The 26,336-nt window shown below is 36.0% G+C and overlaps 1 protein-coding gene and 1 long non-coding RNA gene across 4 annotated transcripts in view; both read left to right on the top strand.

Moving 5' to 3' along the window:
* Window positions 1-26,336, top strand: part of SGCZ (sarcoglycan zeta) — a 444,851-nt gene that overhangs the window by 66,679 nt on the left and 351,836 nt on the right. The window lies entirely within an intron of this gene.
* The window catches only part of LOC106018836 (uncharacterized), a 71,808-nt gene that overhangs the window by 37,636 nt on the left and 7,836 nt on the right, over window positions 1-26,336 (top strand). For 2 of the 3 annotated variants that reach the window (XR_011808958.1, XR_002404608.4), the window contains one exon: window positions 1,314-1,477. This is a non-coding gene — a long non-coding RNA (uncharacterized lncRNA). Of the gene's footprint in view, window positions 1-1,313; window positions 1,478-2,362; window positions 2,486-26,336 lie in introns of those variants that run through there. The other variant, XR_011808959.1, reaches the window with a different exon arrangement.

Genomic DNA, 26,336 nt, shown 5'->3' with positions numbered 1-26,336 from the left:
ATTAATCTCACCAGTTCCAAATTCAGAGGAAAGGGTGAATTGGTGAGCTATTTAAAAGGTGTTTTTTTTTTTTTGTTTGTTTGTTTGTTTTGTTTGTTTGGTTTTTTTTTTTTTTTTTTGAATAGGGGTTGCTTTAAATTGTCAGATAATGTAGCAAGGAGCTAATTTATTAACTGTGATGAAATTATTGTGTTTAATGTAGCTAGGGCTTTTCTGAAGAGAGGGGTGTGTGTGGTATGTCTAAATAGTTTATAATTTAAATTCCAAGCTAGTTCTTGAGGTTGGGGGAAAGAGAAGGAAAGTGTCAGGTAGGAAGTTCAAACACTAATTTTGTCTGTTAACAATTCCTCGATGTATGAAATACGAACTTCCAGATGTGTAGACATAGATCTGAAATGAAAGGGTTTATTTGCAAACATAACTCTGGGCTATCTTGTATTTGAGTGGGGTTTGTTGTTGTTTTTTGTTCCCCCCTCATCCCCAATAATATATCCATGTGCTCCTTCTCCCAGTCAGCTGTGGTGGTTAACCACTCTTAATCAAAAACAGCACTTCTGATGCATTTTGTTTGTACTGTGCGTGTGTAATTGAGTTGTGTAAATGCAGCAGAATAAGTGGCTGTGTGATTGAGCTGGAGTTATGGTGATTATGCAGATGAATAATGCTTGTTTACTGAGGATTCTCCAGCACAAAAAAAGGTGCAAATATCTAAAAATCATTTTAAGTCACCATTGCTGGAAGAGCAGACTCATTAAATGCCTGTCCAAAGCAGCTGGAGAGGTAGCTATGGCTTTCCATGTAGTGATCTTCAGAGCATCTCTGACAACATTACAGGTTCCTTCAAACTTTAAACAGCTGGGTAAATAGAGACATTAGACTTCTGTAAGTAGCTGTGAAAGACTAATTTACAGCTTGTAATTCTTATTATTGTAACTGCCTAAAGGTAAAGCTGCAGTGTGCGTGGGTGGGTGGAACATTAGGTGGTTGTTTGCTATCAGTACAAAATACATGAGCTTCTGTGAGAATATCTGCTGTGTGGGGGTTATGTTTACTAAGCTGTCAGCGAATGGTTTGCAGGTAAGCCCAAGTTAGGTTTAAGTTTAAGTCATCATTTCTGACTTTTTCCATAGTGTCAACACCTAATAGTGAAGCAAAAAAAAAAAAAAAAGGCCAATTCTTACTCCTAGTAGAGACTTCAGGGTTTCTCATTTGTTTTTAATTGCCTCATTTCTCTGACACTGTCCTTTCTGTATCATTTTGAATCACTTTGCACTAGTTAATGTAAGCAACATTTAGTTACTTCTGCATTGCAGGCCTTAAAGTTTGAGAGGAAAAAAATCAGCATACTAAAGTGCCTTGAAGACACTGCAACAAAACTGCATGTTTCTCTCTACTGGTCCTTTTATGTAAATGTCCATATTTAAAGAAAGGCATGACCTGGCTAATCAGCAAGATTTTGCTGCAAAACACAAAAGAGGTAAGTAACATTCCCAATTTGCACTTCTTGCTTGCTAGAATTATTTCCCTGAAATCCCAAGTGATCTAAAGTGCTTGCTCATTGCTGTTGATGGAGGTGTTTCTTCTCTGTTGCAAAGATATTCAGATAATTGTGCTGTTTGTATAACAGCTGTTTTGTCTACTCCCTGAGACCACAGGGTACATCAAGATCTTGAAAAGAAAAAACAAAAAGAAAAAAAGAAAAAAAGCTGAGTTTTTGAAAATGCACTGTCACTTCTCTGACACTTGCTCACTTAGGCATTTATTCAGTGTCTTCAGGAAAAAAACACTAACCTAGTCAAGTTAGATGGTAGTTACAGCAGACACTGGGTCTAAACTTTTGCTCACTTAAGTGTTTTTTCCTCTTGTTTTTGTATATGGCTTGGGGGAGGTGGTGGGTTTGTCTTTAATGTTTTTTGTTTGTTTGCTTTGTTTTGTTCGAAGATATCACTTAAGAAGCCCTAAGTGCAAGCAGTCATCATTCCTTTAGTCACTTTTCTTTAGGGTGTTGTAGCATGTCTATGAAAAATTGACATAACTGTTAAATCATATTCTATTATGCTACTTAGGAGAAAATGCCTTAATTCATTTACCCCCTATTTCACCCCCTGTTCCATGGTGACCATGGGTATTTCACTGTTACCTTGACTTGCAATACAGTGATGCAGTCAATGCATCATGTGCTCCTTAACACTGTCTAGTTTTATTACTCCAGTTGTTCAATAGCTGCTATTGATTTTTAAGCCTTGGATCTGAGAGAAAGCTAGCAGCAACAAGCAACTGATGTTGCAGCTTATTTAAGCTAAGGGACAGCTTTGGTCTTGCTTAGCTCATGAGACTTTACACTCATTTTCTTTGCCCAAAGGACTGCTATGGCTCTGCCTGAAAAGGCTGTCTTGAAAAAGATATCATCGGAAGGGGAAAGGAGGAAGAGGAGGAGGTACACCTGGCACCTTGCTGGTCAAAATAAAATAGCACTAAACCTAAAGCGTTGAAGGCACTTGCTATTCTCTTAGCAACGTGCCACAGAAACAACTGGATCCTTATTTAGTGTTCATGTAAGCCTGTACCTCTTACAGGAAATTCAGTAATTTGTAATGAAAAGCATCGTTTTGAAAGGAGGGAAAAAAAAAAAAAAAGAATTTCTGTGAAATACTAACAGGGGCTCTCAAAAACATGACAGTGAGTATTTTTGTAACTTTCCTCCTTAAAATAGTTATTTCCAACACAGGGCTATTGGCATGGCAGGAGGTGCAAAATGAAATGCAAATGCTATATTCAGAGCCTTTTTTCTGAATCTAGGAAGCAGCAGTATTTGACTCCTGGACCTTCTGACTTTGTGCTTTTTTAGACACCATTATCTGAAATATTACTAATGAAGCATTAGAAACTCAGTTTGAAATACTAATCCAAATATTACCTTTCTAAGGAAAGGTCTGCAACTTTCTGAAGTGTGTAGAGTACTAGAATTTTGAAATAACTAAGTACTTAATTGCTATGACAGTGTTAGGAATGAGGGAGGCAAGAAGAATTGTAGAGGAATGCAGAATGGTTGGTTTATGTGATAAAGCAAAATACCACAAATGTTAAGTAATACAACCTCAATGAGCAGTGTGATGTTATTAATTTCAGCCTTGTACTAAGAGGAAAAACTCTGTAAGTTGGCTAGTCCATTTTCAAAGAGTTTTTCATGACTCATATTTTAAAAAAAAAAAAGGGGGGGGGAGAAAATGTGACTTTATAATGTGTTTGTAAATATGTATTGTAACAAAGTATTAGAGCCATTTAGCTGTTCTTTCTAGATGTCAGATAATGACAACTTGATTCCAAGGTGCTAAATTCTGTGAAATTCAACAGTAAATCTAGCAGTGACAAAATGTAGTGTGCCAGGGCAAACCAACTTGTAATTGCAAGGTAAAGGGGAGTCTTAAGGAACAGTGCTTTTGGGTACTTACCTGATACATTCCCCTACCTAGGTACAGAAAGAAAGCTTCAAGCACGCTTTCAATTTTATGATTAAAAGTAGGTAAGTATGTGTTTGTCACAATGACAATAATGAACCTTGACAATAAGGGCAGGCAGTTTAGCAGCTCTTTACTGAAATCTTAAAGGAAATAAAAGCTTGCAAGAAGAAACTTGTGGAAGTTGCAGAGCAGAAAACTTCTGTGCCATAGAAGGCTGGAATGGCAGCTGATGCTAAATGGTCCTCGTGGCAGGGCATGCTGCTAGTTTTGGTGTCCAGGATCACCAACTGTTTGAGAGAAAATAAAAATGTCACCTGATGCAACATCTGAACAGTTAACAGACTGTAATGATAATGCTTTATGCCAAACACAAGGGAAAGTTAAAGTGCTGTACCAAGTTTTGCATGATAAATGCAGTGTGACACAGCAATTAAAGATCATTTGGATCAAGTAATAACTGTCACATCCAGCAAGCAGAGAATGTTTGACTACCAGTTTGGCATGTAAGCATATGGCTAGACTCCATAATGGTTTTTACAGTGGTAGACCCTTCTAAATTTGCAGCTGCACCTCATCTGATGAAGCAATTTGAACACTATGAGATTAAGATATCAAAATACTTCAGATTGCCAAAATGCTCTGTAAGCATGTGAAAGGGAGGCCTGTAAATATTCTTAATGTGTAAAACTTACAAGCTGGTCTATTATAATTTTTATATATAGTTCCTATCTACATCTAACCAACACAAAATATGTCCTGTTTTTTTTTTCTACTTTTTTTTTTTTTTTTCCAAGTGTATAATAGTTGCCAAATCCTTTCAGCATGATTAGATGTGCTACACTTCCTATTTCAGTAAGAACTGCAATCCTCTACAATAAATCCTGTCCCATTTGAAGGATGTTTTCTGATTATCTACAGGAGAGTATTTCTTTTATTCATACATTATACTTACTGGCAATGGTATCAAAATGCCTATCTAGGCACCCGTTCAGTAATCTAATTGCTTCTGGAATTTCATTGATTTTTATTTTTTAAGCAATTACAGAGAAGATTAGTTGATTGTAGTGATAGTGTTTTGAAGAGACTGGATTTATACAGCAAGAGGATTCTCTGCTTTTTGCACAATCTTTTGGACTCTAAACAACATAACAAAAAAGTCATGTCCTAGAATAAACTTTTTTCTCCTGATAGAGATTCTGGAGAAGAACCTCTGTGTCTATAGATCCACTGTTTTGGGGGGTTGAAGAGGCGGTGTTTTCTGTAGAAACAAGGTAATACTGATCCATAATTTAGAGACTGAATAAATTAGATTGAATGTACTATTTTAACTCATTCACTGTTTCCAGAGGTGGAGGGAAGGGACAGATGAATGTTTTCATCCAGGTGAAAAATTTCTAAGTGAAGTTTGCGTAAAGTTGCCAAATCAGGTATGTTTTTTTTTTTTGTGGTCTGGATGCACATAAAGGCCACACACATACCATTTTTGCTCACATTGAGATGGTAGGTAGAAAGAAATAGGCTGTTGAGTTCTAAACTAAATCCCTTGGGTTGGTCTGTTCACTGGAATGTATAAGTGGTATCTCTGTAAGGAAAACACAGTGAAATATGCATATTTTCAGTGAAATAATTTATTCCCTGCTCAGTTAAATAAAAAAATTACCATGAACACCAAGCACAATTGAGCGAAGGTATCTTTTGCAACCTATTCTGTTGAAAATTTTATTTAAACATAAAGTATCTGAGATACTTAGCTAGCCAACTTGGTATCTGAGACAGCAGGCATGACACTAAGTACCTAAATTTTAATTTTCCTGTAAAAGGCTTGATAACAGGGAACTCCTTTATTTCATAACTCTTTGTTGGAAGCATCAAGGGGATTTTATATCATCCAATTTACTTACTTAAAGTTAGGTCCAGTGCTGAACTGACAAAAATGCCACTTCCCTGGATTGCCTGAGTTAATTTGAAATGTCTTTGTATCTTTCAGAGCTTAAGCTGTTAAGGCCAGATGATATTTGAGAACATATTTTGCCATTAACTTTGATTAAGCTTTGTCAGCTCTTTTAGGAGTCCAGGTATCTCCATTTCAGTACTGACTGATCAGCCTATGGGACATTAATAATGCCAGAGGTTTGTTTAATAGAACATATAGGAGTGCTGGGTAACCAATAACACAAATAGCCAAATGATTACCTTTCTTATTGCCAACATCCAAGATCAGATGGCCAGTGTGTGCGTGGATAATCAAGGTTCCTGTCTTGCAGGCTCCTCACTGTAGTTAATTTTGTCTTTCTTGCGGAGTGTGGGTATAGTGATTTCTATAGCTGACTTGTAGCTGTTCACTTCTGTTCCACTAATATTGTTTAGAGATTATTTGTAGTCTTACAATCTTGTTTGAATCCAAACTATCTCATTGCAGGCTTCAAACATAGTTACTATGAAGTTAATTTACATTTTAAAGGGGGGGGGGGGGGGTACAGAGGCACACCTCTCCTACTTCTCTGCCTTATGGATGAGGACTTCATATAGCAGTATCAGTGTTTTTGAGTTATTAAAACTGGATCTTTTTTTTGCTGGTAGGACTAAATTCCATTGTCCTACAGCTACTAGTTTCATTACCCTCTTGAGCAAAGAAGCTACTTGCTTCAGGGAAGAAACTTCTCAGAAGATTTTTAAGAAGGTACTTGGAAAATACTACCAAACTGTTTCAGAATTTGTTTCACTACTAAATAGGCAAATTTGTGAACAAAGAATCCAGATGTCATCATGAAATATCTTTATGTCAGCCTCACCAAGGAAAGACTGAGCCCCAAATGCTCTCAAATAATTTATCTCAAAGTATAAGTGTTTATGCACTATATAAATGCATGCATTACACAATATATATGCACAATATTGACTCTTAAGTATTTCAAAGTAATATTGCTGTCTTAGACTCAAGTGATCAACAGTGAGAGAAATGTTGGTTCTAGATGTCTCTATAGCCTTAATTCTCCCTCCACTTGTGCATAGTAATATCCATTGCATACAGGAGAGAATATTGGTGTTATGTTGCTGTGTCCTCTAGACATCCTTAGTGCAGAGGTACAAATATCAAGGTTATAATGATTCATTTAATTCCAGTGGCTTTCTGGACTTAGATATCTTTCTGTCTTAACCCGTTGTGATTCAGTTTAGTCAGTGATTTCCCTTGACTTGACTTTTCTCAGAGAAATTATCTTACGCTACCCGTGAAATATAACTTAATACTTAGGAAGCATTTGAAGATGTTTGCTATGGGACTCCGGTAAAGTGACAGTGAAACAATAGAGTTATAGTCCTTGCTGTGAACAAACAAGCAGCATGCATTTAAAGTATAATATATATATATCACAGAATAGCTTTTGTTTTAACAAATGTGAAGCCTCCGCGTATGCCAGCGCAGCCTGTGGTATGCAGCTCAAAACATCCACCTGGTGCCCAGCATTAGAGCTCTAATGGAAACTGTTTTCTGAACCAGGAAAGGAAGCATTTTATCCCAGCAGAACTTGGGAATTCCCTGGACTTATATATCTATAATTCTTTATTAATATAATGAAATCTTGGGAATTAATAGAGAAACAATCTCTATTAATGATTGTTTTGATGCCATATGACCTCATCAGAAAGAATTCCTTCGTTCCATGTACAAGATCATCATGTGATGTTCATTGAAATGGGCAGTTTATCATTCCAGATTTCTGGAAGCCAAATATAACCATTGAAATTTAAACATCCAGCTCACAGACAACACTTCACAGTAGGAAACACCTTGTTTGGTGATATATATAAAGTATATATGGAACAAAGATTGTTTGGATTGCTTGTTTATGGAACAAAGAATTGACAGTTAATGCAAGCAATTGAGGATAATAGTGATATCAGTCAAGATAGCTGAATGTTTCCAAGATGAAATTTGTATTGCCAACCTCTGAAAAATATAACCTCTATCAAAACTGTAGTTTTGTTAAAAGTAGTGTGATAATCCATCTATTAATAAGATTTTTGAGGAATCACTTTTTTTTCTTCTTCTACAAAAAGAGCAGAGAATTATTTTTAGGCAATCTGTCTTAGAATATAGTTTTCTATCAAGAATCTAATTACTTATTTACATCTGAAATGTAAAAAATCTACATGTGAAAAGGTTTAGTGAAATATCATTGATTTCACTAAACCCAGAATTTTAGGCAGGATCCATCAGTACTGCAAAATAACATGTAGCACAGATTTTGATTATACCTACCAAAAAAAAAGATTTTATTGATTTCATTGTCTTCTGTGAAAGTGAGGAGCCAGGATTTCAGCTGCAATATGCCAGTGGGCTTGCATCATCTCTCTGGGTGGGTGTACAAAACATTGCTGCTGACCCATTCATAGGATCGGTCAGTTCCGAATATTATCATGCAATTGTTGCAGCCTAACTGAAACCAACAAGTTGAAGAATGTGAAAACTTAAAAACCTTCTATAAATTAAGGGACATTTTATCTTTGCTTAGTATGCATGCACAACAGACAGATGCATGAATATTTATGCATGTGTATATACATACATATGGAAATATAGCACTAGTCACTTAAAAGAAAAAAAGGCTATTTGTGATGAATTTTTCTAAGGATGCATTTTACATCATGTTATTGGATCGAAGGCTAGTTTCTGTCAGAGACTGGAATATAGTGACATCAAATATAGCCCCATGTTATTTGGTATAATTAACTTATGACATGACTAACATAATTTCAAGATTTCCACTTTGTGAAGGGGAGAGAAAGAGGAGTAAAGGAGAATCCCAAAAAGCTGGCAGTCTTCTTAGCAATGACAGCTGAGGCTGATAGCACTGTGCTATTATTGCTGCATGTATTCGTCTCAATGCCCTGACACTAAAAATTCAGGTTAAGAAAAATACAAAATGCCACCCCTTAACAAAGTTCTGAAAATTCATATATTGTATACAGCAGTAATGCTCAGTCCATGCTCATTATTGATCTCCAAAAACCTCCATGCATTCAAGCACATGGTAGTAACTAAAGAGCTTTTCAGGCTGTGTACTTATCTTTCATTAAGCTTTTTCTGCTGTCTCCTTCATACAAAAAGGCAAAAACAAAAAAAGAAAAAAAAACAACTTTTTTTGCACGGAATTTTGAAATGTACATTTCACAATTATGTTCTTATGTTCAAAGAAATTTCATTTTCGTACATTCAAAGTTGGTTAATATCTTAATTTTAAATCTTGCTCTTTAATCCTTATTTCTCTTTTTATTCTTACTCTTATTTGATTTTCTTTTCGTATTTACCATCATTATATAGTAGCCTTGTAAGAAAGACATGAGGAAATCACTAAATAAGGTATATAATAACAATGTCTTCTCTTTAGTTACCACAAAATTTGTTCATGTTTGATACTGAATAATAATTGGCTTTACTTCTAGCTAACGTTCTGGATTGTGTCCAAGGCTGTACACCAATCCTCCTTTTTCCTACCCCCTCACCTCATATCCTGAGGGTAGGTGGTCAGATATGAATCCTTTTAGAAAGAAAGGAAATATCTGAGGCATAGTAGATATTTGCCAGAACATTCATGTTCCTCAAATAACACATCATTTAAGTGAGTGATTAAACCGAAGACTGAAGTCTGCTAATACCAAAAATGCTAACCATTCTTTGTATTAAGCAGTAGTTTTGCAACAGTTACAGTGTCGTCTTTAGCTTTTAAAAATCTTATTAAAATATCTTTTATGTCACACCACCAACTTACAGGACCATTTGCACTCATATGAACCTGATTCTTCTCTGATTGATTATACCCTACAGTATCACAAAATGAGCAAAAGAAGAATCTATATATTTTTTTTTCATAAATGAAATTTATGCTTTCATAAATTACTCTTAAATAGGGAGCAATAAGTTGTGTGAAGAGGGATGCTTTACAAATTCTTGTTTAAGACTTTATAGTGCAAAGTGTGTTTCCTGAACATCTGATTCATGAATCTACTCTTCGTATAGGTAACAGATTAGCAACCTCTGTCATGCACCATAGGTACTATTCCATCTCAAACCACTAATTCTGTTAGAATTAGAATTCCGTCAGACCATTAGTTCTTCTTAAATTAACTAGCTCATCTGTAGGCAGTTCATCTATATGGAGTTAAGTGACATAAAAACTTTCATTGTCTGTAAGTAATTTTTCAATAAAGATCAAGTAATTTTTTGTTGAGATATTTTTGTGGCAGGGGCATACCTTTTGCACATTCAGATGATGTGAAAGAGAGGATGATGATCTATTTATCTTGATATCTACTCTGTTAATTATAGACTGTCATTAGGGTGAATCTTTCAGGCTGAGAAACCTTTCTCCATCACTGGCTGAATGTGAAGGGCCTGCTAAAATGCATGTTTATTTCAAGACATCTCTTTTGTTAATGTCTATACATTTGGATCTAACCTGAGGGCACCAAATAACAATGTATGAATGTGTATTGTTCATTTGACATTCTTGCCCAACTCTGAGCTTTTGGAGAGCCTTACTCTCACTACCATACCATTACAGGGTACTATGGCCTTGCTGATATTCATGCTGAAAACCTACTACTGATCCTTCACATACTATTTGTCCTGAACTGAATAGGGTGGCTGTGACTGTAACTCTCTGTGAATGCCAACACCGGTATAAAAGCCATCTCATGGCTTTTATATTACAAATTATTTGTAATGATTCAATACAAGTGATTTGAGGACCTCTGCATGTGCAAACCTGTGGGAGCCTCAGTGGATGCCTCTGCCAAATTGCATTTAGTTTACAGCCATGCTTTTAAATCACGGGAAAGTGTGCAGCAGCTGTTTACCTGGTAGAAGAGGGTTGCTATCTACAGTTTTCTGAGCTGAGACTTTGGGGTTTGGGGTGGGGTGTAGTTTCATTTCCTTGATGTTACATGTTTCATGCCTTGCAGTTATCATTTCTTTCAGCTCATTTCTCAGTGTGGTATCAAGAACATAATGCTGTTTGTCTGAGTAGCATTGGATATGGCAGCCTAGCTCAAGGAATTGTTTTGCTGACCATGCAACAAGGTGATGTTCTCAGGATTTTGGGATTCCAGTGTCATGCTCCTCTTTGTGCGCTTTCTCACACTCCCTTCACCTAGTCATAAGGGTACCAGCTGGCAGTATAGTCCAAATTCAATATTCAAACACTTCTGCTTCATTTGTGCAAGTCCCCTTTCTATTATTATTTTTTTAACTATAGCTGCTGATGTTGTCTCCTGCAAGCTAAAAATGTCTGTTCTATATTAATCTGACTTAATCCTCTTACGACTGTTTCGGATCTGTGCCATACCCCAGCATGTGGTGTCTGAGCATTGAGAAACAACAGTGGTCTAGACCAGGGTCTTAAGATACTGCTGTACTTCAGGACAGAGAAGTGACATTTTTTCTGAAGGTAGGATTTGACTTAGATGGTAAAATAAAATAACATTTGGGGTTTTCATATAGTTTCAGATCAAAGAGGGAAGTGTATTTCAACAAACTCACATTTCTAATTAAACTGGTTCTGATACATGAATCATAAAGTATCAGCATTAAAAAAAAATGAAAAAGATAATTAGAAAAAATTGGCTTTAGTCACTGAGCCTTTCTTATGCCTTTCTTTTATTCTACTGTACAGAACTTGTTCAGTCTCTACCTTTTTCTTTTTCTTAAGCAGATATGGATATTCAAGGACAATTTCCTTAAAATTCACTTTGGAAAGTGAATATTATCTAGTTGCTAGGAGATAACTTTGTTTCTCTAACAAGAGAACACTTTGGCTGCTTCGTGTAGGAGACCCCACTTACGGATCTCTGCTGTCACATTTTTACCTAGAGATAATAGGGTAACAAAAGCTTTTATACAGCAGTACATATCTGTAGACTTAAGCTAGAAGCAATTACTCCTAACAAAACAAGAACTCCAAGAAATGTTCGCTGTCCTTCAGACCTGTGCATTGTCTTAGGAAAACAAATGACCTACAAAATCTTGAATAAAAAACAAAGAAAGGGTTCCAATTGTTATAAAGGTTAAACTTATGCATGAACATCACATATAGTCATAGGTTGTATATGCCATATATTCAATTCAGTGTCAAAAAGCAGAAAAGTGAAGGTTCAGGAAGGTGGAAAAGAGATTTGTGGTGGATTGAGCTGCTAGTTCACCTATTCAAAAACATACTATTGCCTGTATTTGCAAGTGGTGTTCAAAACCTTTATCTTCTGCTGAAGAAGATTTTTCTCCAAGATTTCGAAGCATTGACCCTAAGAAACTGCAGGAGTAAAGACCTAAATTTCTTCTTCAGTGTTCTGTGTACTGAGGTTTATATGTTTAAGGACAACACTGGATCAGCATTGGTATGCTATCTTGGTTTACAAGGAAACCTACAGTCCTGGCTCTGGTACAGCACCTTGCCTAAAGGTTCTGAAAGAACTTAATCTGGAATTCTGCGATGTTTAACTCTGTAACATCCACATCTGAATGAACCATTACATTCTGTCTCTCATTTATCAGTCTTGTTGTAAAACACTAATTTTAGTAGTGCAATTCAGCTGTTCTAGGACTTGAGCTGCAGGTTCAGGAAATGATAATGTTGGCATATCACTTTTCCCATGTTCTTTGGCTTATGACTGGTGTATGAGAGCAAGAAGAGATCTTCCATTTAATATTTTTGTCTAGTATGCTTTGAGGATGTTTCTACTAGGTACTGTGAATTATGAAGTAATGAGGATACTATACAGGTAAATGTGCCCTCTGAGTAATTTGTAGTTATCACAGAAATTGCTACAGATAGAACTACTCACACAGGGTATAGCTAGTCAATATGTCAAACTCCAACCTAGATACTTCCCAGTGTTTTAAAAACAATGACTTTGGAATTGGATCTCATTTAACTTCATGCAGGTAATCCAATTTTTTTCTGTAAATATCCTTTTGTGAGCAAGTTAAGACTTCAGGACCATCTATTATTATTATTATTTTTTTTTTTTTTTATTCCTAAATTCATGTACAAGGTTTTTATTAAGTGAAAGCTATAATTAATGTTTGAACACAGAAGTATTTTGTAGGCTGTATACTTCTGGCTATGCAAGAGAACCTGCTACCCCCTTTGCCACAGATATTGTTTTGTTTTTTTCTCAAATTCTGCTCTAAACAAGAGTAAAATACTCATCTATGCAGTAGATGGAAAAGAAGAGGGAGGGAAGATGTTGGATATCTGCCACAACACCTTGTTTACCATTCAGTAGCTACTCAGCCAGCCATTGCTGCTGTAGAATAAAAAACTCATATGCTGGTCCATGCTTTGTGTTCTGCTGTGAAGTAGGTTTCTCTGAGAGTTAGGAAGTTACTGACATTACCATTTTCTTGCTGTACATTAGAATTAATTTTTCTGTTTGGAGCTGTACCAAGGAATCAGCACTTTTGAGGGGAAAAAGAACACAAAACATGTAACTGACAGCTAGTTCATTCACTGAAGTTTCTTTTCTAGTAAATTAAGCTGATAATCAGTCTGCTAGATGACAAATGCAGTGTTAGCCAGACTGAGTTATGGCATCTTCAGTACTGGAAATATGAGGAAGATGACATGGTATAACCATGAAGCTGTTGGCTTATACAGTGCTGAGGACATTCATGTGAATGGTAGTTGTGTGGTTAGGACTTACAGACACAGGCTGGTTGGTGGAAGCAGTTGGTTGGAAAACTTCCAAGACCCTCAGTAGAAACTGGGAAAATAAAGCATTTTTTTACCTGTTTACACTTCAGTAGACTCAAGTTTTCTCTTAGTTGAGGTTGCAGTTTGTTCAACTGTCAATTAGAATTATGACTATTGGTATTTCTAACATCACATTAGGTTTCAACACGTTAATGGTATGATAGTTTCCTACACCTCTGTGCTTGTCATTGCCCTGGATTTCAGAGTATTCCTAGAAGAAATCAGAGTTCCCATTGGTCATACACTTCCAAAATATTTTCTTTTGAGGGCGTCTTTACGTATTTTGTTGTGGCAAAGACTAATTTATGGCATATGTGCAACCTCATTTAGCCCAGTCACTCTGTGAGTGGTTATGTGTCTGTGTCCCCAGCTAGATTTCTTTGATTCCTCTGTCATCACTACCTCTATGTTTCTCCAGTGCCTTCACAGTTACAATCTCAGAGTCTGGAAGTAAGCTAACTTCTTTATAGCTGGGAGGAGAGAAGGAAAAAAAAAAAAAAAAGTAAGTTCAAGCTAAAATATCTGATTTTAGAATACTTTTTTACAGAATCAGTCAGTGTTAACATTTTCACCCTATAATGGATTCCAGCCACTGTTGCATTATCAAAGCCTTGTTCTGACACCTTCTTTGTTTGCATTTCTTGGTACACAAAACTGGTGACAAAACACTCTTTTGTAAAATTCATTACTTAAAATGCAAATTGACACATTTGCATTCTTAAAGTTCTGACTGTGTGATTACTATGTTGTGGTAACAAGTATAACTGTAGTAGCAGTAACTATAATAATTTTTCAATTACACTGGTTTTGTCAAGTGTAAATCATCCTTGAGGTGTAGCTGATCCTTAACAAGCCAGCTTTAAAGAAAAACATGAAAAAATACTATAGCATTATCTGTATTTTATAAAAGTGCTAATCCATACTTTATACCTAATTTATTTTGCCAGATAACTCAATGCTTTAAGAGTCAATTTAATTAAGTTGAGCTTCAGTATAAGCAAGGTAATTCTAATTCTCAATGTAAAAATGTAATTAGGAATGAAAATTAATATTTCTTTTCATAATTAACTATGAACATAGGCTATTTGACAAAACAATCCATGGATGTTCTGGGTTCATTGATATCTTAATTCACGGCAGCATCTACCCTTTACTATCTATCCTTTTCATTTGGGGGAAAAAAAAAGCTGAGATTCCAGCAGATGCGTCTAAGTATGCTCAATGCCAGCATCTTGATGACATTTGATGGCTGAGCAGACATTAAATCTATTGATATTGTATGAACAGCTATGTATGTATGTATACATATATACCGAGTAACCACCAGAGGGTAGCACCTATAATTTTGTATGTAACTAAGGGCAGAAGAAAGATCTCAAGACTTAAATGTATAAGAGATAAATGTATAAGCCTGGTGGGGGATTTTATACATCTGCATACTCAGTTTTTACTATTTGTATTGAATTTTGCAGCTGTATTGCCTTCTCTGAGAGGGAGGACATTTTCTTAGTTTCTGTGCAACACACAGAACATTAACATAATTGGATAATTTTCTGTACCTTAAATTCAATATAAGTACAAGACATCAATAGTCAGTAATAGATGTTATATTAAAGTAATTTGTATGATCTATTTCTCAAACCTTAAGCCCCAAATAATTACAATTTATGATGTTATCCAGATTTTTTGATAAAGTCTCTGATTTTGCATTATTCTGAAGAGATCATTGCAGCAAATATTTAGATATTATTTTGCCACACATTTTAAACATCCTTCAGGTTAAATTATCAGATGAGGTTAATGCAACTGCTGATTTTGTCAGTGAAGTGGCTTCTCAACAGATATATTTTTCTGGAGACATGACTGAGTTTGATTTACTAAACAAAACAGAAGGATCTATTATGCTCTTCTCCCCATATAATGAGTTTCTGTAAAATAAAATAGTTACACTGATTGGAACTCCTGATGGAAAAGTATTTGTTTCCTGTGGCTTTGCATAAATGTGTAACAAAGGGGATCTCAAGTTCTGATAGTTTGAAATGTAATATAAATCTTTCTTTTGCTTTCTAGACATCTTAAACTGGAAGAAAATCGCAATAATACTTAGTCATTAGAAGCACTCATAAAATCAGATATGTTAGGATCGGAACTTTGGGTTTATGTCGGTGCTATGTTAAGCTATTTAATATCTGTATTCTTGCAGTATCTTTATTTCTCTCTTCACTTAATTACTGTAGGACAATTTGAGGAAGCAAATCTGAAAACTGCAGTGTTTTAAAGACTTGAACAATACCAAAATAGCTGAAGTAATTACACCTACGACATATAATGGAAGCACCAATCATCTTCATTAGTAGCTTCCACAGTATTACATCTGTGATTCTTTTGGACTGCAAGTTGTACGCATCAAGTAGAGTGCTCTAAATGGATGCATTGAACTCTGTCTCAGTGCTCATAAGTCTTGTGCAAATTGGGGAGTAAAAATGTTTTGGGTGCTTATAATTGAAAGAGAACTAATGAGCAGAAAGGAAAGATAGCAGATGTCATTTTTCTTAAATGGAAGTGCTAGAGAATCAATTTACTACAGACAATTGTACATACACTCTGAACTTGTTGCTTTAGTTTCCCAAATGCTATAAATAACAAAAGCAGTTTCTACATCTCCCTGTGGAATGTAAATAGCAACTGTTGTTTACATGCTTATTGCCTGGAGCCCCAACATGGAGCTACTGGAAAAAAAATCTTCTGAATAATATCCATTCCATGGTGAGAGTTCTGCTTTCTAATGCAGGCTTTATGCAAAGACTACTTATGTCTCCCAGGTTCAAAGTGAATGAAAAATACTGCCATTATAAAAAGCCTTGAATACTTCTTGGAACAGATATTAGAAAAAATAAATCTGGAAATTTATATCTGCTTATCAACAGCCAGATTTTTGCTGTTTTTTATTTTTTATTTTTTTGTACCATGTACATGTCTGAATATGGTTGCACAAGCCTAAATGACAGCCTTGCCCCCAGCCTGACATAAACATGCCCTCCTTGCCCCTCTTGCTCTTCTATAACATTCTAGTGTGAATGCTATGTGACAAGTATCTAATAAAAAAAAAAAAAAAAAGAGCTAAATTTATTTAATGTAAACGTATTACCAGTGAGGGTGCTATATTTTCTGTGCAATGGCTGTGAATGAACAAAGATCAAAGAAGGATGAGCACTTCAGGTGAGATTCAGAGCTGTGAAATTAGATGTCTACCTTCAGCTCAAGTGTTCAGGTGTCTCTCTTGGCTGTAAGCAGGAACTCAGCCCATACATTCGGCACAATCCAGAAAGCCTGTCAGGACACTAGCTGAAATAACCTGAGTACTGGCCAGAGCTGTGATAGCAGGTGATGTAACACTGGAGAGAATCTGTAGAGCAAAATGGCCAGTGCTAAGGCCCAGATGTCCCTGCTATAATATGGGTGTTTTAGTTTGCAGTAGCCCTAGACTGATGCCTGTTACTAGCTGGTGCTCTTCTGGGAGTTTTGTGCATAGATGATAACCATTTTGTCACTGCTAAGTTCTCCTTTAACAAAGAATTCTAAGTTTGTCCAATTATAGAGGGGTTGCCTGTGGGCTTGTAGAAGAGAGCCTGCAGTTAGACATGTTTGGGGGATTCATGTCCCAAATGTCATTATACTACTGCTTTATTTGAGTAAAGTTACAAGGAAGGGCCAGGATTAAGAGCAGCAGACTGGTGTTATAGTTTGTGATGTAAATTGAATATGATCCTCCTGTTTTTCATCAAAAAGCCTTTTTGCAGTCAGTTTTAACTGAATGAATTCATCCTGCAACATAAACAAAATAATAAAACAAACAAACAAAAAAAAACAAACCTCACAAAAACAAAACCTTTAGAACAATAAAGCAAAAAAAAAAAAATCAGTTTATCCATTAGACTAAGTATAAGTCATGACTTCATGATATTAATTTGAAATATTCTAGTGTTTATAAATTCTGTTGATGTAAGAGTTGTGTCTTGAATTGACACTTTTTTAAAGTCAAGTAACATTTCAAATTAATTTTTAAGCATTGTTTGTAAATATCAAGATGATGGATTTATGTGAATGAACTCATGAATATTCCAAGTACGAAGTATTCTATCCTCTGCAGTGTTTGAACTTGTTAGACTTGTAGATATCACTGTAGTCTACTGGGGAGCCACTCTTCTGTGACATGTTTTCATTACTAGCTTTCATTAGAGCTTTTCGCACACTTTTCTTCGTGTGACTATTTAAATACAGTTACTTAGAGGCAGCAAATATAACATTAAAATGGTAGTAGATATATTTTTGTAAGCATTAATTTGCATTTAAAAAATGTAAAATACTTAAACTGGAATGTATTCAGATCTTTATCTAAATACTTGTTGCAATCTAGTAATAAAGGCCTGCTGCACTATGAGTAGGCACATAAATGAAGGTTGATGGATTTCTCTTCCAATGTTTATTATACTCTTAAGTGTATTATATTTAATACTTAAACACAGGCTGGATTTTTGTTAGGCTTTCAATTCTGAGCAGTCTTCTACATGCATGTTTCTGTGATGCTCCAAAAATGTCTTCTCAACAAATGCACCGTTTTCATGGGTGCACCCTAAAATCTCTTTCTCTACATAGATTAAAAGAATTAAAATATATAAATAAATAATAATAAAATCTTTATCTCCATAAAGGTATTCCTGCTCAGAATTAAAAAGGGACGTTTCAATTCAGCATAATCTCTGTAGCAAATGCAGTTTTGCAGATGTGACTGCTGTAGTTGAACCAGACTTGTTGTTTATGTGTTCTTAACTCAACAGAGGAAACAACAACTCTGAGTGACAAAATACTACTTGTCATAGCATTGTCATGGCTATGTATTTAGTATTCTTGACACAGGTAAACTGCATCTTCAAAAATGGATGCTTTAAGAATCAGGTGGAATGGAAGCAGCTACTGCTCATTGTGTGAGTAAGTGAGTGGAAAAGAGATTAGCAGTAACTGGAGAAATCAGACAAAGCTCAGAAAAATCAAAGTTCAAGAAGACTAGTCACTCTCTGTGACGTTGTCTGAACAAGAGATAAACTTAGACTGAAGGAACCAAACCAAAGTGCAAAATGAAGGACATGTAAACTAGCCTTAGGGAAAAAAAAGTAAAATGTCAAGATCATATCAACTTAAGTTGTGATCTTTAAGAGCTAGGAGGTGAAGAGAATCACTGTTTCTGAAAGGCTAGAGTTTGATGTACAGAAAGTTTCTTCCATATTATCTCCTAGTGGTTATTAGAATGGAAAAAGACCAGTGTTGTGACCAAGTAGCTGAAATACTAAGGATTTTTCATTTAATTTTGATTTTGCTTTGAATCTTACCAGAAGTGGGAGAACTGCTTGAACTGACTGCAAGAATAAAATGCATTTTTACTGTTTTGTGAAAGGGGAGAAAATATACTGGGAGAGAACAAGAAGGGGAAACTGGATAAATTGTGGACTTGTGCAATTATGTAGGCTTATCACTCATGTTACTCATATCATAGTTACTTGGAAAAAACAAAACACACCTATAAAAAAAAAAAAAAAAACAACAACCAAACAAAGGAAACAAACAAAAAAGGCAATGGGAAAAGTGAATGGTAGGAGGAATGTAAATGCAAAGCAAAATAGGAACAGATATCTATACAATTATATTGCAGGTGTCAGTGAAAACACTAGTTAGATAAAAGATCTTTCCCAGTTTTGTACTAAACATGAAGTAGAATTTTTTCATTGCTGATACTGTGCACTCATCAATTCTGCTTTTCATCTGCAGTGTACTTCTAAAAAGGAGCTCGTTTAGTGCTTGTGTGTATGCTTTTTTCTCTATTTGGTGGTAAGTGGAAATCAAAGCTTTGACATGTTCCATATATAACAGTGAATAGAAAGCTTCCAAATGCAAATCCAATCATAGCGCATCTATTAAAAAAAATAAATAAATGAAAAAGAAATTGAAGGATGTTTGAGAGGATGGGGTGAATGGGGCTGGTGAAAGCTTGTCAAAAGATGAAAGAAAATGCATTCTGGGCACTTGAATTATAAAAATAGAAAACAGGAACTAGATGTAAATGTGTTGTTTTTTTTTTTTTTTTTTTCTAAACTCAAATGACCTTATGTGCACTGGTCTTCTTTGATATAACTGTTAAACTAACTTCTGCATAGAAAGGAAGAGGTGCATAAGGAGATTTAGCTGTCTTTAATAGATCTGCACAAGAAGTAACTTCCGCGTCCATTAAGTTTTTTTTTTTCAGCTTTGTAAAAATTGCAGTTTTATCCTAATGTGAAGCCCTTTGAATTTATTACATATATGGTGCCTTAAATTCCATTTGGATACATATTTTCATGACAGTCAACACTCTTCCAAGAATGAGAATAATGAAGAAGAAAAAAATGCTTGTTTTTTTATTTAAATCAAGGACTTGGAGTCAATCATATGCTGTGAAATTATACACAATCGTTGCTGAATGTATGCTTGTGACTTTGGCAAAGACCAGTGTACTCCACGTTACTTGGCCATTAACAAGGGATAGAGGTGTTATGGGATAATTTTTGGTGTGAATTCCCAGAGGATTTAATATATTGAAGATGAATGTGAAGACTAAGAATAAAATGCAAAGCCAATTATAAAATTATGCTAGCATGTTATAAAACAGCTTTTCTTCCACAGCATTTCTTCTCACCAGTGTTTAAATTGTTGTTAATTCAAAGGAATATGTAAGAAAATATGCCTTTACATCCTGCAAAGAACTAAGCAGCTGGTGGGATTCCTGAAGATTTATTTTTCTTGAAGCAGGATATTTTCACCTGAAAGCAGAAGTCAGAATGTGAGACAAATTCCCTTTTACTTCCAATTCCACATGGAGTCATTGTATGATCTTTGAATTGATCACTCAGAGTCACATTCCTCCTAGCCTACAAAACAAAATAGCATTCCTGTGAAGTCCTCTAGGAAAATGTTTTAGTAATATTTTTAATTTGTTCCTATATGTATGGAACAGAGTGGTTTGGTGGCTCAGAATGGGACTTTGAGATGTTTCTGCATATTAAGAAAAACATCCATGAAATATTGGAGCTATAAGAAACATAAATGAGCCAATAGCTGTTCAGCTACCATACCTAGAATGTTATAGACATTTTCTCTGTCTAGCCAAAACAAACAAACAAACAAAAAAACACCCTATAAGCATATACAATGAGAAATGAGTATCACAAGTGGCTGTGAATCAGCACATTTCTCTCAACAGTTACTCAGCCTTCTTATTTGAATTGTTCTAATAATAATACATACAGTGTCTGTTATCTATGAATTTTGCAGGTAGAGATCCTAAGGTCAGAAACAAAATTATTTCAACCTGGGCTATTGCTAAGTTGACCTTGATATTTTGCTTTATTTATTTATTTTAAGTTCTCTGACAGGAAACACAGACAATATGGTATCTTGGGACATCCAATAATTATCAAATGCTGAGCATAATTAAGTTCTCATACTTATAGGAGCAAAAGAAAAGCCATTCTTAGAGTATGAACACTAGCAAAAAACTACTAGAGGAATTACTGATGGAACTTGCTGTAAGGGAAGCAACAAATCATTGTAATTGAATCCTTTAACATGAGCATAGACATTATCTTTATAGTAAAGAAGTATATAGGACATCATATTTCTGTGTCAGTTTCCTGAAAATAAAGGATAAATCATCCTCTTGAGATTCATGGCTTGTTTGATGGAATAGTACACTTTCACACATGAGGTGCACTTAATATTGCCCAGCACCTTGGAAGATGAAGAACTTTGAGACACCAACATTTTTTCATTTTTTGTGTCTGATGTAGTTATGGTTCTGCACATCAGCAATGTTAGCCAAATATTCACTGTTCTTTCTCTTAGGGGAATGTGTATATGTACTCTGTTACCACTATCAACTTTCTGGTGTGGGTAACCAAGTAATTCGTAAACATCACAAAGGCTACTCTTTGTGCCCTCCATCTTCCCTGTGATTGATGGAATGTAACACCAGTGTGTTGCCACATTATAGGAGTGGCTTTGGAGAAATCTGAAGAGTGTGCATGGTTACTGAGCTCTGCTGTTCTTGACACTAGGTGAAATTCAATCTGCTGTGTGAATTAGAGGTTGTTTTGCAGCCAGGGTAAACTGATGTAGCTGTGTTGACAGAGCTGCAAAGGAAAGCAGGGTACAATAAAATGTCTGGTGCTTTGAAAGCCCTTAAGATTTCTTTATAAGCATTGAAGCAGAACATGATATGTTCTCCCTAGATTGGAAAAACAAGAAGGACTCCTGGCAGCATTCATAGTCATCCTGTCTAGGTAGAGGAGTTCTTGGTATTTAATTATGAGAGGAGGCAACGGACTCAGTTCGGCAGTGCTTCTGCAGGGGTTTTCAAATATGGCTGGCATTAAGGACTGTGGTACAAGAGAACTGCAATAAAAGGAAGGGAGTGATCATATTTGCTGAAGGATGTCACAGCAGTAATTTGAAAGTTAGTAGCTCATTAATATTCTACATGAAGTACTGCATATAAACAGGCAGTATAGTATAGGCAGTACAGAATGTGAATGGGAGCTCAGGAAAGAAAATTCTGAAGTAAAAATAATTTGTTAAATAGCTTATGTACATATAAGAATTTATCTTTTTTTTTTTAATGCATCAACTAATCACTTATTAATATAATGTAGAAAACTCCTAATGTGTTTCTAGTAGGGAATACTGAAGGGTTGAGACACAGGGAATGACATTATATTAAGAAGCTTCAGACAAGATAAGAAATACTTTATAGTCCGGCAACAAGCTCAGTAGATAGTTTTATGACTTCTTGTCATCTCAAGGATGCGTATTTGAACTGGGACTTGACCTTTAGTACAATAAGACCCTCAACATGTCAGGTGTCTGTGGTGTAGAATCAGTTTTTGTAAACAGGGAAATAAACAAACATTTTGAAAAATAACTTGAAACATAAGCTTTAGCAGATTTTCTTCTTCCCCTGTCATTGAAAGAAACAGACTTCCCACAACACAACATTTTGCAAAAGGATTATTTGGAAACTTTGCTAGTACTGTTTTCTGGTGTAGCTCTCCGATGGGCTTGGACATCTCTGATTCTGGCTGATTCCACTAGTGCTGCACAAGTTCTGTCTTAAGCAATCAGCACAAAACAAAAGACAGCACCTGGGATCAGTCATATGGCTTAATGGCTTTCAAAATACCTCTGCCCAGAGAGGGGAGATATAGTGAACTAAATCTCAAAGAAACTTAAGAATGTTAGCCTAGAGCAGGTTGTTTGGAGATTGATGTGAATCATGCACAGCCTCTGATGGAAGCTGACCTCCCTTGGACTCCTTTCCTTTGAGGTGTAGTACATCACTGTAGTAGGCAATGAACAGAATTAACTACCACTACTGGCTGATCTAGGGCAGGGTAAGGGAGAAAATGTGCTACAAATAAAGGATTTTTGCTCAGTATATCTGAAGCCAAAATGACAAGGAGCTGTTGGAATAACTTATCTTTTACTTAGTTGATACTTCTGCTTTTCTCTGGTGCCATTAGCAACTTCATAATTACTGTTTCTCAGAGACTTTGAATTGTAGTGGTCTCTCTCAATTTAGTAATGTAGTTGTGTATAGCTAATGTGTAAACTAATAAGGCCATTTTGCAAATTTAGTCATTTGCTAAACAGACAGACACCTTTGGAAATAAAATCAGTGTATAACGAATGAAGCTGTCATAGAAGAAGAAAAACTTTCAGAAACCAGAAACCTTGCTTACAATCCCTAAATATTGAGCTTCATATAACTTTTGAAGTTCTAACTTCTGATCTTCATGGAAAATAAAAATTAAAAATCATTGCATTTGGAAACAGATAATAACCTGTTACCAGTATAAGACGTGCAACTGACAGGTTGAGTTGCCTCACAATTACAACTTTGTTCATTGATTGTTTATAAATAATGCTTCCCTAAACAGATATGGTGCAATTAATTGTTCCAATGTTATGAACTCTTTTTCTTCCCACCAAAACCAATTACACAATGCAATGTTTTGGCAGAAGAATACTTCACAGTCCTGCTGCTAATGGATGGGGGAAGAAGGGTCAAGGGAGAGTTGGGTTTTAAACCTTTTTATGGCTGTGAAATGACAGCCTGTGTCTGAGGTGAGAGTGACAAGGAGCAAAGGGTTTGTACAGAGTCCTTCTGGTACAAGTCAGAGTGCCCTCACGGGCATGTAGTTGTGAACTCGGCAATATTTCAGAAATTTCTGCATGTTTTTACTTTGAAAAGTGATATGTCACTGTATATGTCAGTGTATTACTAGCTCCAGAGATTCTTTAAAGAAGAAACAAGGTGTCTTGTTAAATTCTACTGCTTGTGTCTCAGTTTGATGCTGGTGCATCTGAAGACCATTTGACTGTTTCCTAGAACGAATATTCAAAGTAATCAAGGGTGGATGTTGAACACAACCATTCTTATCTAATCACACTTCATTTTGTATTTCCTTTATATTTCTACAAATACCTACATTTAAAAAAAAAAAAAAAAAAAAAAAGGAGAAATGACAAACTAGGTTACTAAACTTTTGTGTTAGCTAAAAGGAACTGCTGGAATTATGGCTGTCCTCTTCGAAGACTGAAAATATTCTACACCTTTTTCTCCCATGGGAGAATATGCCAATGTATTGATCCGTATTTTTTAGTCAACATTTAATAAGTTGTTAATACATGATGCCTAAAACTGTAAGCCCCAAAAAAATGGACACCTACTCACTCCTCTTCTTCTTGAAGTAAGAATGGATATCAGAATACAGCAGTCAATGTCTCTATGGTCAGGTGGAGGCTGGTGATGAGTGGTGTCCCTCAGGGGTCCATCTTGGGATCCCTGATGTTTAATACCTTTATCAATGATATTGGCAGTGGGATCAAGGGAACCCTCAGCAAGTTTTCAGGTGACACCAAGCTGAGTGGTGCAGTTGATAGGACAGAAAGAAGGGATGCGATCCAAAAGGACATATACAGGCTTGAGAAGTGGACCCATGGTGAACCTAAGGAGGTTCACCTGGGTCAGGAGCAATTCCAGACGTGAGTACAGAGTGGGAAAAGAACTCATTGAGAGCAGCCCTGTGGAGAAGGACTTGGGAGTTCTAGTGGATGAGAAGCTTGACATGAGCCAGCAGTGTGGGCTTCCAACCCAGAGGGCCAACTGCATCCTGAGGTGTATCAGCAGAGGCCAGCAGGTCGAGCGAGGTGATTTTCCCCTTGTCCTCATCTGCTCTGCCCTTGTGAGGCCCCACTTGGGGTGCTGCAACCACTTCTGGGGTCCCCAGGACAAGAAGGATACTGATCTGTTAGAACAAGTCCAGAGGAGGGCCACCAGGATGATCAGAGGGCTGGAGCATCTCTCCTGTGAAGAAAGGCTGAGAGAGATGGGGCTGTTCAGCCTGGAGAAGAGAAGGCTCTGGGGTGTCCTCATTGTGGCCTTTCAGTACTTAAAGAGGCTTGTAAAAAAGATGGAGAGTGACTTTTGACATAAGCAGATAGTGGTTGGAAAAGAGGAAGTCATTTTAAACTAAAAGAGGGAAAAGCTAGATTAGACGTTAAGAGGAAATTCTTCATGAGGGTGGTGAGGCACTGGAACAGGTTGCCCAGAGAAGCTGTGGATGTGCCATCCCTGGCAGTGTTCAAGGCCAGGCTGGATGTGGCTTTGGGCAATCTGGTAGTCAGACGTGTCCCTGCTGATGGCAGAGAGGTTGGAATTTGCTGGTCTTTATATTCCTTATGACCCAAGCAATTTGATCATTCTACGATATCTTTAATATATAATGAATAATTTAATAATGTTAATATAATTAAAAATAAAAATATGCTGTCTTCAAAAAGAGGAATATAACTTCAGCTTTTCCTTTTTAAAGGAAGTGAGAAACAGAGAAAAGCCCTCATATCTTGTTGACATTCACAAACTTAAAAAGAGCTTGACATGAATGAATAGCAAACACCTTTTGTTGTTGATCTAGAAGGAAGAAAAAGTCTCAAAAAACTACAAGACTTATGTTTGTCCTCAGTTTTAATACAAGCAGTGACTCTAATGAGTTTAGTAATCATTCAGAGGTTTTCTTTATTTTTATGAGTATGCTATTTCTTTTAAGAGAAAATGTTTGGGCCACTGTATTTGAGTTTCTGCAGCCTTTATTTTTAGTGCAGATAAGAGGAAGTTATTTACCACAGGAGAAATATTGACATTTTTGTCATTCTTCTCAAATCCTTCTCACACAGCATGTACACATTCATTATTTTTTTAATGATACTTGTTTTTATAAGCACTATAGCACTGTGCCATATTCATTTGACAATGTGACATATGGCAAAGTACTATATATTATGTGTGAAAAGATTTCTGTCTCAAAGCCTTAATCTTAATGCTTTGAGAGAAGCTGCTGTATCTAAACATATGCGCCTGGTGCCATTTTAGATCTCTGCAATGTGTGAAATATCCTTGTGGAATCCTTCTAATGTGGGAGGTGAACACCCAGTGAAATACCCTTTTCTATTTAAAATGTCATCAGACCCACATTATACCCACTTCACACCCTCCAGGAACTTGGGACAGGGTACTCTAGGAGGCCCACCACAAACTACTGCGTTCCCTCCCTAAAGGTGTTTGTGGTGTTCTTCCCTGTTTGCAAAGTCCTGCTTGCAACTGGAAAGGTTCCTGTCCATTTCACTTGCGTTTTTTTGCCCTTTGTGAGAAGGTGGAGTATGCTGTGGTTGATACAGTATGCACAGTAGCTCTCTCACATACTAAAATAGTTCTATAAGTCTATCCTACCTAAGAAAAGGAATAAAGCACTGTTGGTATATTTATCTATTTATTTATTTATTTTTCCTAGGCTTTTGAAAATCACTTTCTGTACTACCTAATACAGACAAAATTGGCTGCTTCTAATATCCCATAATATTCTGTGGAATCTCTACTCTGTCAAGTACTGCAAAACAGAAGAATAAAATAGCCTATCAAGCTATGCAAATATAAAAATAATCCTTGCATATACTGAGAAAAAGAAAAGTTGTTTCTAAGGAA

Source organism: Anas platyrhynchos, chromosome 4 (genome assembly GCF_047663525.1).
Source record: "Anas platyrhynchos isolate ZD024472 breed Pekin duck chromosome 4, IASCAAS_PekinDuck_T2T, whole genome shotgun sequence".
In the NCBI taxonomy this organism is placed as follows: domain Eukaryota; kingdom Metazoa; phylum Chordata; class Aves; order Anseriformes; family Anatidae; genus Anas; species Anas platyrhynchos.
Note: the sequence above shows the minus strand (reverse complement) of the source record. Positions and strands in the feature narration are given on the sequence as shown.